Here is a 14,220-nt window from a genome sequence, read left to right on the forward strand (position 1 = left end):
AATTCATCCTTCCTCGTGACTTTGGGTTTTTTTTATTTTGTTTTTAAACAGACTGGATAAAGCACTTTTAAATCTAAATTTCTGATCTAAATGTAAAGTTAACATTTAGAAATGATAGAAATTATCATATGCGTTTTTAAGTTTCATCTTTAACTGGAGGGAAGAGGCAGAAATTAAACCCAGTTTACATCTTGAGAAACTTAAGTTTCCACTGCAGGAGAAAAAGCTTTCTTAAAGCAGTGATCTATTTTTCTGTATAAAATATGAATAATGAATATTCCCCCTTCTCCTCATTTTTCTTGCCTCAGGGATGCTGGATGATAATAAAACAATTTCAGAGAAGCCACTTTATGATTATCTAAACCTTTCTGGGACAAGCACACATTTAATCAGCCAGATGTCTGACTAGAATCGGCAGAACAAAATTCAACCTCACAAGATTTGCCTCCAAATATTTATGCAGCACTAGATAGTGAATTGGTATATAGGAAGTGGCCGTTCTACAATTAAACTACGTTATTTTAAAGGATTTTTTTCATTTTTGTCTTCATCACAGGACTGTGATTTCCATGATACTCTTATCATTTAAATTCCCTTCCAACAGGCAAAAGATGAAAGTTGTGACTTCCTATTCAGCTTTAAAAAATAGACTAGACTAGAAAAAAATGTGAGTTTTTCTTTCATATTTAGCAACTTTTATATTCCACGTATTTCAAAGAACTTCATAGAATGATGTAGAGGGAGGGAAATACAGAATCTGTAGAAGCTAATGGAGCAACTAAATATTGAACTATAGCTTGCATGCACAACTTTAAATATTAGCCTCTAAATTTTCAAAGCACTTCATGAGGTTGTAGCCACATGAACACTGTAAGTAAACACCGTCATGAGTGGTGTAGAAATTCATGACTCACAAGTAGAGTCGGGGAATTTGTGGGCTTGTTTTGTTTTGGGTATTTTTTTTGTGAATATGCACCAATGTTTTTGTTTTTGATTTAGGCCTTTTCAGAAAAGCAAAGGATAGAATCATAAAATGCCATTATCAATCATAGTGACAATTCATACTCATTCATGATGAAAATGAAAAGTCACTACATCAAAAGAGTGAGTGTGACTCGATAGCCTGGGGGTTAGGGCATTCAGCTGGACTATGGGAGATCAAGTTGCTGTTCCAGTAACTATTTAGCTATGTGTGCAAAATGGAACAGCTTCAATAAGACAGATTGAGAGAATGCCATAGCCCAGTGGCTAGAACATTCTTCTGTAGAGGGGCAGACACATATTCAACTCAATTCTCCACCTCAGACAAAGGTGGAAATTAAACCTGGGTCTTCTATATCCCATGAGAGTACCCTAATCACTAAGCTAAAGATTGTAAGGAAAGTTGTCTTCCATTTTGTGAATCTAGTCCTGGCAAATGCCCAAGCTGAAATGTAAAATGTTTTGTTATGACCCAACCAGACACAAAATGGGGGAGGGATAGCTCAGTGGTTTGAGCATTGGCCTCCTAAACCCAGGGTTGTGAGTTCACTCCTTGAGAAGGCCACTTAAGGATCTGGGGCAAAATCAGTACTTGGTCCTGCTACTGAAGGCAGGGGGCTGGACTCGATGACCTTTCAAGGTCCCTTCCAGTTCTAGGAGATAGGATAGCTCCATTAATTTAAAATTTTGTCAACTTTTGAAAAATTCCATTTTCTGTTTGACCTGTAACTATTTTTATTTGTTTATTTACTTATTTGTTATATTTTATTTTACTCTATTTTTATTTTGGAATTTCCAGCAAACCAAAAAATACATTATTCTCCCAGCCCTACTCCCAAGTTACCTCATTATCTTTTTTTGCAGTTTGTCATGCGGTCATCTGGACTCGTATGTAAGCAGGGGAGAGAAGCTGGATGAATTAGCCTCCACATGTGCAGATGAGCAATTGTCAGCACCCTTCTCTGGATCTCCCAAGAGGAAAGAGTGAACCCACTTCAATCTCCAAAGAGTTAAATCTTATATCTAGCTCTGCTTCAAATCTAGTGCCCGAGAAACATTCCATCCTCCACAATATAGTATACAATATGTGGCAATTTGTGCCCTTTTAACTTAGCTTTAGTCTTATCATCTTAAGTGATCTTGAAGACTGTGAGTTTGGTAACATGTCCTTCATGAAACTGATCTCTTGCTGATCTATGTTTTGTAATTGTCTTCTGGGGTAATGTCATCTTTAGAACAATGCAATATGCCATATAAAGCACTCTGGAAAATGTGTATTGTAAACCAAGGCAAATGTACTCTCAGTCAGAAAGGAGAGTAATCAATCCTACACTGAGAAGCAACTGCTAATGTTTAAATCTATATTTTTAAAAATAAGTGATTTGGCACTGTATGAAACATCCTATAGTTGTGGTGCTGAAAGGGAATCAAAATAATTGACTCTTTCCTGTAAAATTAATTAACACATGCTTAGGACACTGGTTAACTAGAGAATCTTGTCCATGTAATCGTAAACAATCATATTTGTCTTCTTGTTCAAAGCAGTGGGGAATTATTTTAGGTATGCTCTACTAATGTACATCTATTGAGATGGAGATAAAAATGTCCCTGTTTAGTGCATCTCCCTCATACAAGATAGTATAGATTTTGTCTGTTTTTGTTTGTTTGTTTTAATACCTCAGTGGGATCATGGCTAATCATCTTGTGACTTCTTCTAAAAGGGCAGTGCAGAGTTGGAAGGATTTGTTTTGTCCTGAGATCAATTGGACTTGAGTACTAATGAGCCGTGTCTTCTAAAAGTGTTCTATTACATCTTGATTAGAGAAGAATCAATGTTAAGTTGTATTATCTGCTTACTTTCATAGGCATATGGAGGTGTAGTGAAACATCAGTGCCAGAGGGAGTACTGTAACCCTGGATGCTGAAACAAGAAGTGATTTTCAAATTGCATACCATAGATGCTGTAATTCTATTCACAGAGATCGAAGGGATGAACTAGGAACAAAAATTGCTTTCCATGCCCTTTCAAGGACAAACAACAAACAGCTTTTATAAATCACAACCTCTGGTTAAATGTTGTAGACAAAGTACTGAAGTGTGTGTGTGAGTGAGAGCGCTCAGTTACACAGATTTGGTCTCTCTCACATGCTGGCTGAAAACCTCTCTCTTTCTCTCCGTTTTTCTTTCACAGTCTAATTTTTCTACTTCCAAACTCCTTTTATTTTTGCGGGGAGAAGGACATTGGTATCGTAGCTGTATGCAGCACAAATAGAAGGGAAATGTTCTTCTAGCTTAAAAGGGTGTATTTGGTTGTAGGCTTTTCCTTTTTCCCACTCTTAAAATAACTATTTTCAGCCAAGAAGACAAACATATATTTTCTTATTTAAAAAAAAGAAGAAGTATGAATAGAGTATCATAAAAAATCAATGAGTACAATCTAGTTTTTGGAGGTAACTTCTGGACAACTATGTGAAATGATTGATTTTCAGTTTTGTTAGTACTGTATTCATGTATGAAAATGAGAGTTCTGCTCACAGAAAGGACAATATGTTTCCACGGAAATGCAGAAGTAAGATCACAAAATGCTTTGCTCTTTCAGAAATCTAAGGAAATAAATGATGTTCTTTTTCCTTATAGTTTTGCTGATAGTGGCTCACAGAACTATAACAACCCTGGTAGTCAATTTAGCAAATTCCTACAAGGCATGTTGATCATAAGTACCTTTAACAACTTTAGACAACTTTAAAACATCATAGGAAAAAATAAAATACATCTACATTAATGCAGTGTTGAGGATAAAAAATAATCACATAAGTACATGTTCCCACAGGTGCCTTAAGTAAGGCAATGATTTTATTATGTTTATTATTATTATTATTATTACAGAAAGAGCAACAGTAACCTCTATAGATAAGATTGTATAACAGTTTCCATTCTCACCCCCTTTTTTTAGCTTCCTGTATATTTCTGAATCATTCACCTTTAGCTGAAATGTCTAAAGTTTTTCGTCTCTGCCTAAAGCTCCTTTGGAAAGTTTGAGCAAAAATGGTGCTGCTGTTTTATTTATTTATTTTATACACCTTGCATGTGGAAAAAATGACAACTTTGATTGTTTTGTTTTAAAATATTTCTAGTCCTGAAATTGCTGGAATCTCACAGGGAACTAAGCCCCTCTGTGTTCTGGTGAAACTTGTTTTTAACTTGACTGAGCTAGAGCATGTTGAAAATTGCATTTTGCATGCATGTAGTATAATTTGCACATAGTTTACTCATTAAGGGCCTTTTGCCACCTTTGCCTGTATAGAGTAGTAGTTTAGTCGCATCTCAATGGGACTACTTGTGGAATAAGGTCCTACTCTGTCATTAAAGATTACAGATCAAGCCCTATATTTGTAAAGTGCTGTGTTAAGAAAGCAATTTTGACAATCTCAAGTTTTCAAAAATCCTGAGTCAGACCCGCCAAAATCAATAGATTGGCTTTAAAATCATGAGATTAAAAGGGGGGATGTCTTTTTATTTTTCTTCTGTTGGGGGGAGAGGCTTTAGGGTTCATGTTTTCAAGCTTTTTTTCACAACCATGAGGGCTAAAAAATTACTTAAAAAAAAAAAAAAGCTGAGATTCTAGTGTAATCACATGACTACGGGTTTTAATATAAATATCAAATCATGTGAGACTATGGATAAAATCATTGAGGAAGGAAAAGCTGCATATACATGGCTACTTTAGCTGTGCAGTGCAGTGAAAAATTTGGAGACAGTTCACAATGAATTAAGTCAATAGGATACAATATGCCCTATATACATAGACAGTCTTTGTGGAATAGAAGAAGTACCTCACTAAACTTTGCAGTATGTTTTATCTTTAGGCCTATTATATATGTGTTTTGAATTTTTTTTTATACTGTGAGCAAACAGTTATCTTAGAACAGTGGTGGGCAACCTGTGGCCCGTGGGCCGCACGTGGCCCATCAGTACAAGCCACTGGCGGGCCACCAGGCTATTTGTTTACATTGCATGGCCACCTGCAGCTTCCAGTGGCTGCGGTCCACTGTTCCCAGCCAATGAGAGTTGCGTGAAGTGGATCGGGCCTGGCCGCCGCTTCCTGCAGCTCCAATTGGCCGGGAACGGTAAACAAATGGTCTGGTGGCCCGCCAGTGGCTTGCACCGATGGGCCCCCTTGCGGCCCGCGGGCCCCAGGTTGCCCACCACTGTCTTAGAATGTATTCACATGGAGTAGCAAAAATTCATGGGACCTACTGTTGTCTTACCAGAAAGAAGTGCTTAATAATAAGCAAAAACAAAACACAAACTATACATTGTTGCAATTAATGGTCTAACATACACCTTTGTTTAAACGGGAAAGAAAACATTAGAAAGAATAGCAGCTTTTGAAAGCTAGTGAGACTGCTGATTTGAGCTCATTTGATTTGGTTTTCTACATTTAATTAAAGGCTGCATATTTCGTGAAGGAAGGCCATTTTGCTCATTTACTTTTTAATTAGGGCTGATGGGAAAATTGTCTGTCAAATTTTGCAATGAAAAATTAGGTTTTTGAGTAAATAAATTTTTCACAAAAACTGTCTGCTGTCTGCAGAAAACTCAAAAAATCCAGAATGCCTGAAAACCAACTTAATTTTCCATGATGCATCACTGCACTGCCTCCTGTCACTCAGGAAACAAGACTATGGTTCTACATAGGAGATGCAGTTCAATATGAGATTCTAGCCCAGGGATTGGCAACCTTTGGCACGCAGCCCGTCAGGGAAATCTTCCGGTTGGGCTGGGATGCTTTGTTTACCTGTAGCATCTGCATGTTCGGCGATTGCAGCTCCCACTGGCCGTGGTTCGCCGCTCCAGGCCAATGGGGGCTGCGGGAAGCAGCGGTCAGCACATCCCTTGGCCCGTGCCACTTCCCGCAGCCCCCATTGGCCTAGAACAGTGAACCGTGGCCAGTGGGAGCCGTGATCTGCTGATCCTGCAGACGCTGCAGGTAAACAAACTGTCCCGGCCTACCAGTGGATTTCCCCGAGGGGCCGTGTGCCAAAGGTTGCTGATCCCTAGTCTAGCCTATGGAGGAGAATAGAAGCAGGAGATACTGAACTACAAACTCCTATGAGACGCTGCAGTGGCATTTCAGAATTAAAATATTTCGGATTTGGATTTTTTGCCAAAAACTCAATATTTCATGTGGAAGAATTCTGTGGAAATGTTTGTTTTTGTTGATTTTTTTTTCTCTTTTCTTTTTGTCAAAATTTTCTGTAGGGGAAAAAAATTTCTGACCAGCTCAATTTTTAATGGGTGACTAACCCACACTGGAATGATATCAGAACTTAAGCAGTTATCAGAAGGAGAGAGAGAGTGTTCTGTGTCGTGTAAGTGCAATTTTTTTGACTAGATATAAGACTGGATCAACGGAACCCAGTCACTAGGGTAAAATGCTAAGATTTCTTCATGTGATTGATTTCTGTTGGGCTTGTGTGCATTTGAACATTTTATTGTGCTTAAACATGATTGGGATGTTAGAGAGTTCAGTTTAGATTATTGATCAGCAGGACATCAAATAGCCAAGCTCAATCAAGTTTTATTAAACAAAAATACGTCAGCACAATGCAGAAAGGGTTAATACCTTATCTAAACCGGGGACGCAGATTTGCACCTTTGACTCTGTACCTAATTGTTTATAATTCCATGTCTTTTTATACATTAGTTGTTTACTTCTTTCTACAATTTGCAGTTACCTGCACACCTATCATCATCCAATCGCCAACAAATGTCAGCCTTGCAATCAATGATCTAGACAGCTGCCTATTAAGTCATAGGTTCCACTATGCTCTTAATACACTAATTGTCCAGACTGACATACCTACAAAAGATCACAATGGTTTAGCCCAGAGGTTCTCAAACTGTGGTCCGCGAGCTCCATTCATGTGGTCCGCAGATAGTTCCCTCTAAGATGCGTGCCTGGGCGGCCACACACAAGAGAATGAAGGGTCACCCACCTAATTAGTGGAGCCGCACAGGCATGGCTCCACTAATTAGGTACCTGGACCCTGGAGAAGACACACATGTAATGTGAGGGGGTGGCCTTGGGGAGAAAAGGAGGTAGGTGGGAGGGGGCAGTGGGGAGAAGAGGCGATGGGAGGGATTTGGGATGTGCAGGGCTGCGGCAGCCAGAGAAAGAGGTGACTTTCCCCAGCTCCAGGGCTTTGGCTGCTGGGAAGAAATGGCCCTCCTTCCCAGTCTCATGTCTGTGGCTGCTGTGGTGGGGGAGAAAGGGAGAGATTCTCCTCCTTCCCAGTCCCAGCTCGGGGACCGCCATGGTGGGGGAGAGAGGGCACATCCATTGCATTAGAAAGGTAAGACTACTGATATTAAAATATGAGTCATGTGCTTTTATTTGTAGAACAAAAAATGTTAATTATTATTAAGGTTTTTTTATATAGTGCGTTATCCAAAGTGCTTTACAATAATTAGCTAATGTTGCAAACATTTGGAAAGATCATGAAGTGGTCTGTTGAGACACTCAGCAATTTTCAAGTGGTCCACAGAAAAAAACGTTTGAGAACCACTGGACTTTAGCCTATTTAACAACAAAGATTATTGTGGTTTATGTGGTTAGCTGCATAATACTTCTTAACCAATCATTTCATTTTGCTGTGTTCTATGTGCAGCACAAAGCTTATTTGTGACTAGTTCTTCATGATTTCTATGGAAAGCTTCAGGTTTAGTACTTACCTCAGTTCCTCCAAACATGTCTAGCTACTTATTCCTTTCTTGTGGTTTTGGTTACAATTTTATAATTTGTTATTCGGGTAGCATAACCAATCTTTTCTTAACTGCAACAGTTGCTAGCACATATGTATAATTACCTTATGGCAGCTGTAAAAATGTTATGAAAATGGGTCATGCCTGAGGTACATTTGCTGAGATATATTTTGTAGGACACATCCTACATAACTTCAATATGCCAGATATACCTTTTTGTTTTCTTGACATAACCGTGAGGGATGCAGGGAGCTCTAGGCCTATTGGGCAACAGGGAGCACAAATGACTGCCTTTGTAGTCAGCATAGACAAAGATAAGTTGTGGTCAGCTTGACCTTTCCTTTACCCAACCTTTCCTTTACCCAACCCTGCCCCAGAGTATGTGGCGGAGAGAGTGAAAGTGGAGGGAGGTGAAAAGAAGCAAAAATAGACTCTCTATGGGCTTGTCTATACTTACCGCGCTGGTTCGGCGGCAAGCAATCGAACTTCTGGGTTCGATTTATCGCGTCTAGTCTGGACGCGATAAATCGAACTCAGAAGTGCTCCCCGTCGACTCCGGTAATCCTGCTCGCCACGAGGAGTACGCGGAGTCGACGGGGGAGCCTGCCTGCCGGGTCTGGACGGCGGTAAGTTCGAACTAAGGTACGTCGACTTCAGCTACATTATTCACGTAGCTGAAGTTGCGTACCTTAGTTCGATTTGGGGGTTTAGTGTAGACCAAGCCTATGTTTCGGTGTTTGTGGGTGAGTGGATGTCTTTTAGCCTGACTTTGACTGATGACCACTTTATTCCAAGCAAGGTTATTCTCCACTTGTTATTTATAGTTTCTAATGATCAGGCTGGCCAAGAAGATGTCTCCCAAAATGAGCTTACTTTATCTGGCACTATAAGCACGGATGAGCTTGCTGTGATTTGTGAGGTAACACTTCCATTTCCAAGGCCTATTTAAAAAAAATACTCCATTACAAATTTGGTTTTCAGCTCTCCCACCTATTTGCAGCCCTTTTAGTGAGTATTCAGACATTATTTCACCGGGCACTGTTCAATTTTTAATGGAAATTGCTCCATAACTTACCCTCCACTTCCAAAGTGCTGAGACTTAGCAACTGCCTCATCTTTAGAAGGTCATGCACCCAAGATGTCCTGACTTCAATCCTTTCTGAATATTAAAGCTGCTATGTGTGTTTTCACATCCCATGTAAAATAATATGAACAGTGAAATATTGTTGGGGCTTGGGGAAAATGTGCAACTTTGGTGAGAAGATACAAGGTCAAGGTATCCCTATTAATATGCCTCCGTAAAGACCTGGTTAACATGTTGCCTTCTTCACAGTGATTCAGATTGATGAGAATGTAGCTTCTGAATCCAGGAATGATTTCAGCATCTCCACACACATTCTCAGGGTTTCAGCTCAGCAACAGTCTGCATCTTCAGTGGGGAAACAGTTATTAAAAAATAAACAAGAAGCAGGCCTGTTGGGGTATGTTAGCATATAGAAGCTAATGAAAACAGAGGGCACAGAAAATGAGATTTTCCTTTGATTTATCTGTGAAGTGAAAAAGTTATTTATTGTTATTTGTTACTTTGCTATCTGGCTTGTTTTTTTTTTTTTTTATTCCTTCCTGAATGGGTTGGGAATAAAACAGCAACTTTAGTGATAACTAGAAACTATAAAAGGGCAGATGATTATAAAAAGCTTCCCAGACTTTAGTAGGTTGGGGTTTTTGTGTGTGTTGTTTTTTGATGCTGTGTCAAAAAAATAAACCGCCACTTCTCATTGGAGGAAGAAAACCATGCTTTCAAGGCATTCCCAATTTTTATCTTTCAGCAATTTCATGTTCGTTGGCTATACATAGTCTTTCTCTCGTCTATGCAATCAAGCAATTACATGTTGTCTAAGTCGGCCCTATAATGTCGTTGCCATCCATCATTTCTGGTGTTCTTTGGCTTCCACTGGTTGGACTGCATCTCCTCCTCCTCACTTGCTAGATCACATTTAGTGATCTTGTAGTTACACAGGTTGGGCAACACTGACTTCCTCAGCTCTGCTCTACTATCCTTTTTTATATTGTTGGGGTCTTCTTGCCACTCTCATTTTTGCTTTTCTCTTTTTCTCTCCCCCACTCTTGCCTCAATTTCAAAGTCTAAATCTAGGATTATAAATTCCCCTTTGCTGTGAGACAAGGAGGGAACTAAAGAAGAGTTAGAAAACACAAAAGAGTCCCCAGAGAATCAAGAGGGGAGGGGAACTGCCTCTTTAGCATGTTTCTTCCTCTGGGAATGCACAGGGTCAGAACTTCAGGATGCAAGGGGTGAACATGCTGGGACAGAACTAGGGAGTAGATGATCTCTGAAACAAGCTCCCCTAATGGCTAGGTAATTAGCCATGTGGAAGTCAAGGCTGCTCTTTGCAGCATTAACTTTCACTCTGAGCTTACATCTCCCTTGTAGAGCCACCAGCTGCCCTACTTCCAGAGGAAGGGGCAGGGCTCTCAGTAGTTGGATTTCCTGTTCCTGTGTGGGAATTTTCTATTCCTGAATATCATTCCCATGATTTGCAGGGCTCAGCCCTTCCCTTCCCCTAAGGAGAACATTTTTCAAACTCCACTGGGTTCACCACATGGATTTTCTCAGGCCCTCTGCCCCACACTGGAAGGTACAATAGGGCCCATGTTGAGTACAGGTGCCTCCTTTTCCTTTCTTTTTCAGGCTTGCTATTTGGTCCTTTATCTCATTTGGTGAGCTATTTCCCCATTAATAAGCCCACTTTGTAATTCAGCAGCTAACTTTTTTTTCTCTGTTTCTTCTTTTACAATCTGTTTCTCAAGTATTGCATTTCTTTTCTTTAGTGAATTATAGTAAAAGCTCCTGTATCTAGACCCTTTCCATGCCTGTTTCCTATAGAACATAAATGTAAGAAAAAAGTCATATAGAACAACTGTAACACATGTCACCAGCTTAATCTTCATGGCAAATGCAATGAACTTTTTTTTTTTTTCAGTAATGTTCCTCAGTTCCTAACTGACCCAACTGTGGTGAGCATTGCAGAGACAGCACTGTCTTATTTCCACTTTGACCACATAGTGCTCTGAATTTTAGAAAAAAATCAATTTGTATAAACTCTGGATGGTTTTTCAGACACTGCTATTAAGCTACCTTTTACTCAGAACACGGTCGCTACATTGCTCTTGTAAGCTGTGAAAAGGTATATTTTGCAGCAAAAGCTCAGGGTTGGAGACAATGAAGTGCAACTGCTTTTTAAAAGAAATTATAGTCCATTCTGCTCATTGATTAATTTACAATGGCATTTAAACATGTAAGACACCTGCATTATACACTAAACATCTCGGTGCTACTGGGAATTAGGGACTTTATGACTTCCTCTAACCTTCTTTTCTTGAACAAGTTTATCAGGAAGTTGTTGGTGATAAACTGTCTCTAAACCTTATCTCTGTTAATATTGATTCTTGACTCATCCAACTCAGGCTTCAGGCCAGAATACAGAACAGAGAGAGCAGCAGTTGTACTAGTAGACAGTCTCCTTTTAGCCAGGCTAATACTATTCTTTGTTGGTAGCTTTCAGCAATATCAACTATGAGGTGCTGGTGACTTGCTTAAGAGAGCTGGACATGGCCACAAGCTGCTCAAGCTCAACCCTGGAAAAACAGAGGTCATGCTGGTGGAAACCTTTCTTGGAGCATGAGTTTTCACACTGGCCATTGTAACCAGGTTTCAGAGGTCATGATCTCTCTCCTTTTCTTCATGTGCAGATGTATGTGGAGTCCCAAGACTTACAGGAGGAAGATCCCAAAACTTTTTCTATGGTCACATTATAGGAAAAAGTCAAGAATCACTGAATTAGAACCATGAACTTAGTGTTCTATGTCAGCCAGTTTGTGGTTACCAGCCACAGAGGTACCACAAATTGGAAAGGAAGGTAGTCCACATGATTGTAAATGTGAATGGAACTCCTTTGGTCTAGTGGATACTTTTCATCCTGGTCTAGGAGTTTTCACTATTTGTTGCGTATTTTCCAATTATTTTTGTTTATTTACATAATTATATAGTCTGTGGCTTAACTTTTAATGCCAAAATAAAAGGTAAAATGCATATAGGTATACCAAACAATCTTCTGACTGGACTGCAAAATTCTGCCACAATTCTATTCAATACACTAAAGCCATCTGAGTAGAATTTCTCCATGACTAGCACAGACAAATGTCTCTGGAACAATGAAGGAGGTTATGATAGAATTTTGTCAGCTGCACAAAACATACTTCTTGGGTTACATCTGTCCACTCATTTGGCTTTAGGATGTGAGGGAACCAGAGAAAGAAAGAAAGCTTTGGAGGCTTGACAAAAAATGTCAGGGTAAACAAAGGGGCTAACTGGGAGAAAGTCTCTATAACTCGTAAACTGGTTGAAATAAATTGCCCAGGCTGCTTTGCACCTGTCCTTCAGCCCTCTGTCAAATGCATATTCTGCGGGTTCTGAGATGACATTCATCAAATGTAAGTCACTTGATGGGCTGCAGTGCTTAGCTTCTATCTCTCATCAATTTTTAACTGTATCAGTTATTGGGTTTTTATCATGGTCATAAAACTGAGATTATATGAATCCAAAAGAAAATGTCAAGGTAATAAAAAAAAAATAAGTCACAGGGATCAGAGCCAGACATCATACAAAGCAAATGTGAGTTCATAGGATCAGAAGAATGTTGGCTTTTTAATCTAGGGCCTAGATTCTGCACAAGTGAGGAAAGGTGGCCATGTGCTCAGATATCTGCCATATGAATCAAATTTAAGTCTAGACACTTTTTCCCTGGCTAAAATGGTTCCAGGTTTTCATAAGCCATCTGCTGAGTGAGGAAGTTTTGGGGAAAGAACTAATCTGCGCAGAGAGTAATCCTAACACTTAATAATAAGAAACGAAGAAACCGTCCCAGAAAAGTTGGAGAGTAATTGCCAGCACCCAGCAAAGCTAAAGAAGGAGACAATACAATAGACTCATTTACAATTAAATTAGTAGATTCCCAATTTACTTCTGTTTAGATCTTGGATGTGGAAGTGAGTCTTACAAATTAGAACATCAGTAACACTCAAAAGTACCTGAATTAACAATTGAATCTGTTCTTTAGAAAGAAAAGACCCAAGGAAAGCGATCTCTCACATGAGAAGGAAGGAAGGGGGTGTTCACTCAAGGACTCAGTTTATGATAGAGACTGGAGATTGGAATATCTCTCAATTATTTCTTCTAATGCTGAGAGAGGATAACAGTTTTCAAGTACATCAAAGGTTGTTACAAGGAAGAGGGAGAAAAATTGTTCTCCTTAACCTCTGAGGATAGGACAAGAAGCAATGGGCTTAAATTGCAGCAAGTGCAGCAGGTTGACATTAGGAAAAACTTCCTGTCAGGATGGTTAAGCACTGGAATAAATTGCATAGGGAGGTTGTGAAATCTCTGTCATAAGAGATTTTTAAGAGCAGGTTAGACAAACACCTGTCAGGGATGGTCTAGATAATACTTAGTCCTGCCATGAGTGCAGGGGTCTGGACTAGATGACCTTTTGACGTCCCTTCCAGTCTTATGATTCTATGTTTGACAGAGTTCTGCAACTACAAATAAATCTCTTTGGAAGCCTGCATCCTAGTCACTTAGATCACCCCGGGCAACCGGTGTGGCTAGAGTAGGAGGGAGTTAGGTAACTTGTTGGGTTTGGAAGGGTAGAATGGATCACTTACATCTGCAGGGAGCCTCATGAGCTAATGAGGCAATTAGTTCACCACGTGGAAAATCCTGGGAAGAAAACAAGCAGTATTAAAGGCTGACCCAGGGAGTAGAAGGAGGTCTCCGTCTGTCTGCTGTTGTACTGTGTTGTAGCCCAGTAAACTATATGTCCTGTATAATTCATCAGGAGAGCTTAGCAGTGTGGGTTTGCAGGAGCAGAAGGGGAAGCCTGTTCACACAGAGGTTCCTGGGACCATGTAATTCTTATATGTGCCACCACTTGGACTCAGGAGCTCCATGTTTTTCTTTTTGTTCAGCCTCCTCCTCTTGCATGTAAAAGAAGTAGGAAAGAGCTTAGAGAAAATTAAATGAATGGATCTGTCTCTCCCAAGGTCACCATAGTGGCAACCAATTATGGAAATCCATGTCAAATGCTGGTTTCCTTTGGGGACCGTAACTCAGATGGAATTGGAAAAGACGTGAGACTTGAAATGCTCAGCTCATGACCTATTAATTTCTAGGTCTCCAAGGCCTTTTTCTTCTGTTCCTCATTGCTTTGATCGCCAATGTCACCTATTCAGTTCCTCACTTGAAAGTCAGGTGGCACATAAAGTGGCATTTTCCCTATCCTTTTTTTTTTCTTTTCAGACGACTGAAAAACTTTATCATGTGCAGATTTGCTGTTTCTAGAAGGAATGTCTAACACAGCTTTAGCAGGCTATGGATTACCTATTCACATAAGCGTG

The 14,220-nt window shown here is 39.8% G+C and overlaps 1 long non-coding RNA gene across 2 annotated transcripts in view; it reads left to right on the forward strand.

Moving 5' to 3' along the window:
• The window catches only part of LOC135982337 (uncharacterized), a 97,619-nt gene that overhangs the window by 29,091 nt on the left and 54,308 nt on the right, over positions 1 to 14,220 (forward strand). Inside the window, exons 2-3 of one of the 2 annotated variants that reach the window (XR_010599623.1) lie at positions 557 to 667; positions 1,846 to 4,842. The exons of the other annotated variant lie outside the window; for it this stretch is intronic. This is a non-coding gene — a long non-coding RNA (uncharacterized LOC135982337). Of the gene's footprint in view, positions 1 to 556; positions 668 to 1,845; positions 4,843 to 14,220 lie in introns of those variants that run through there. 2 annotated transcript variants of the gene reach the window in all.

This window comes from Chrysemys picta, chromosome 3 (genome assembly GCF_011386835.1).
Source record: "Chrysemys picta bellii isolate R12L10 chromosome 3, ASM1138683v2, whole genome shotgun sequence".
Classification (NCBI taxonomy): Eukaryota; Metazoa; Chordata; order Testudines; family Emydidae; genus Chrysemys; species Chrysemys picta.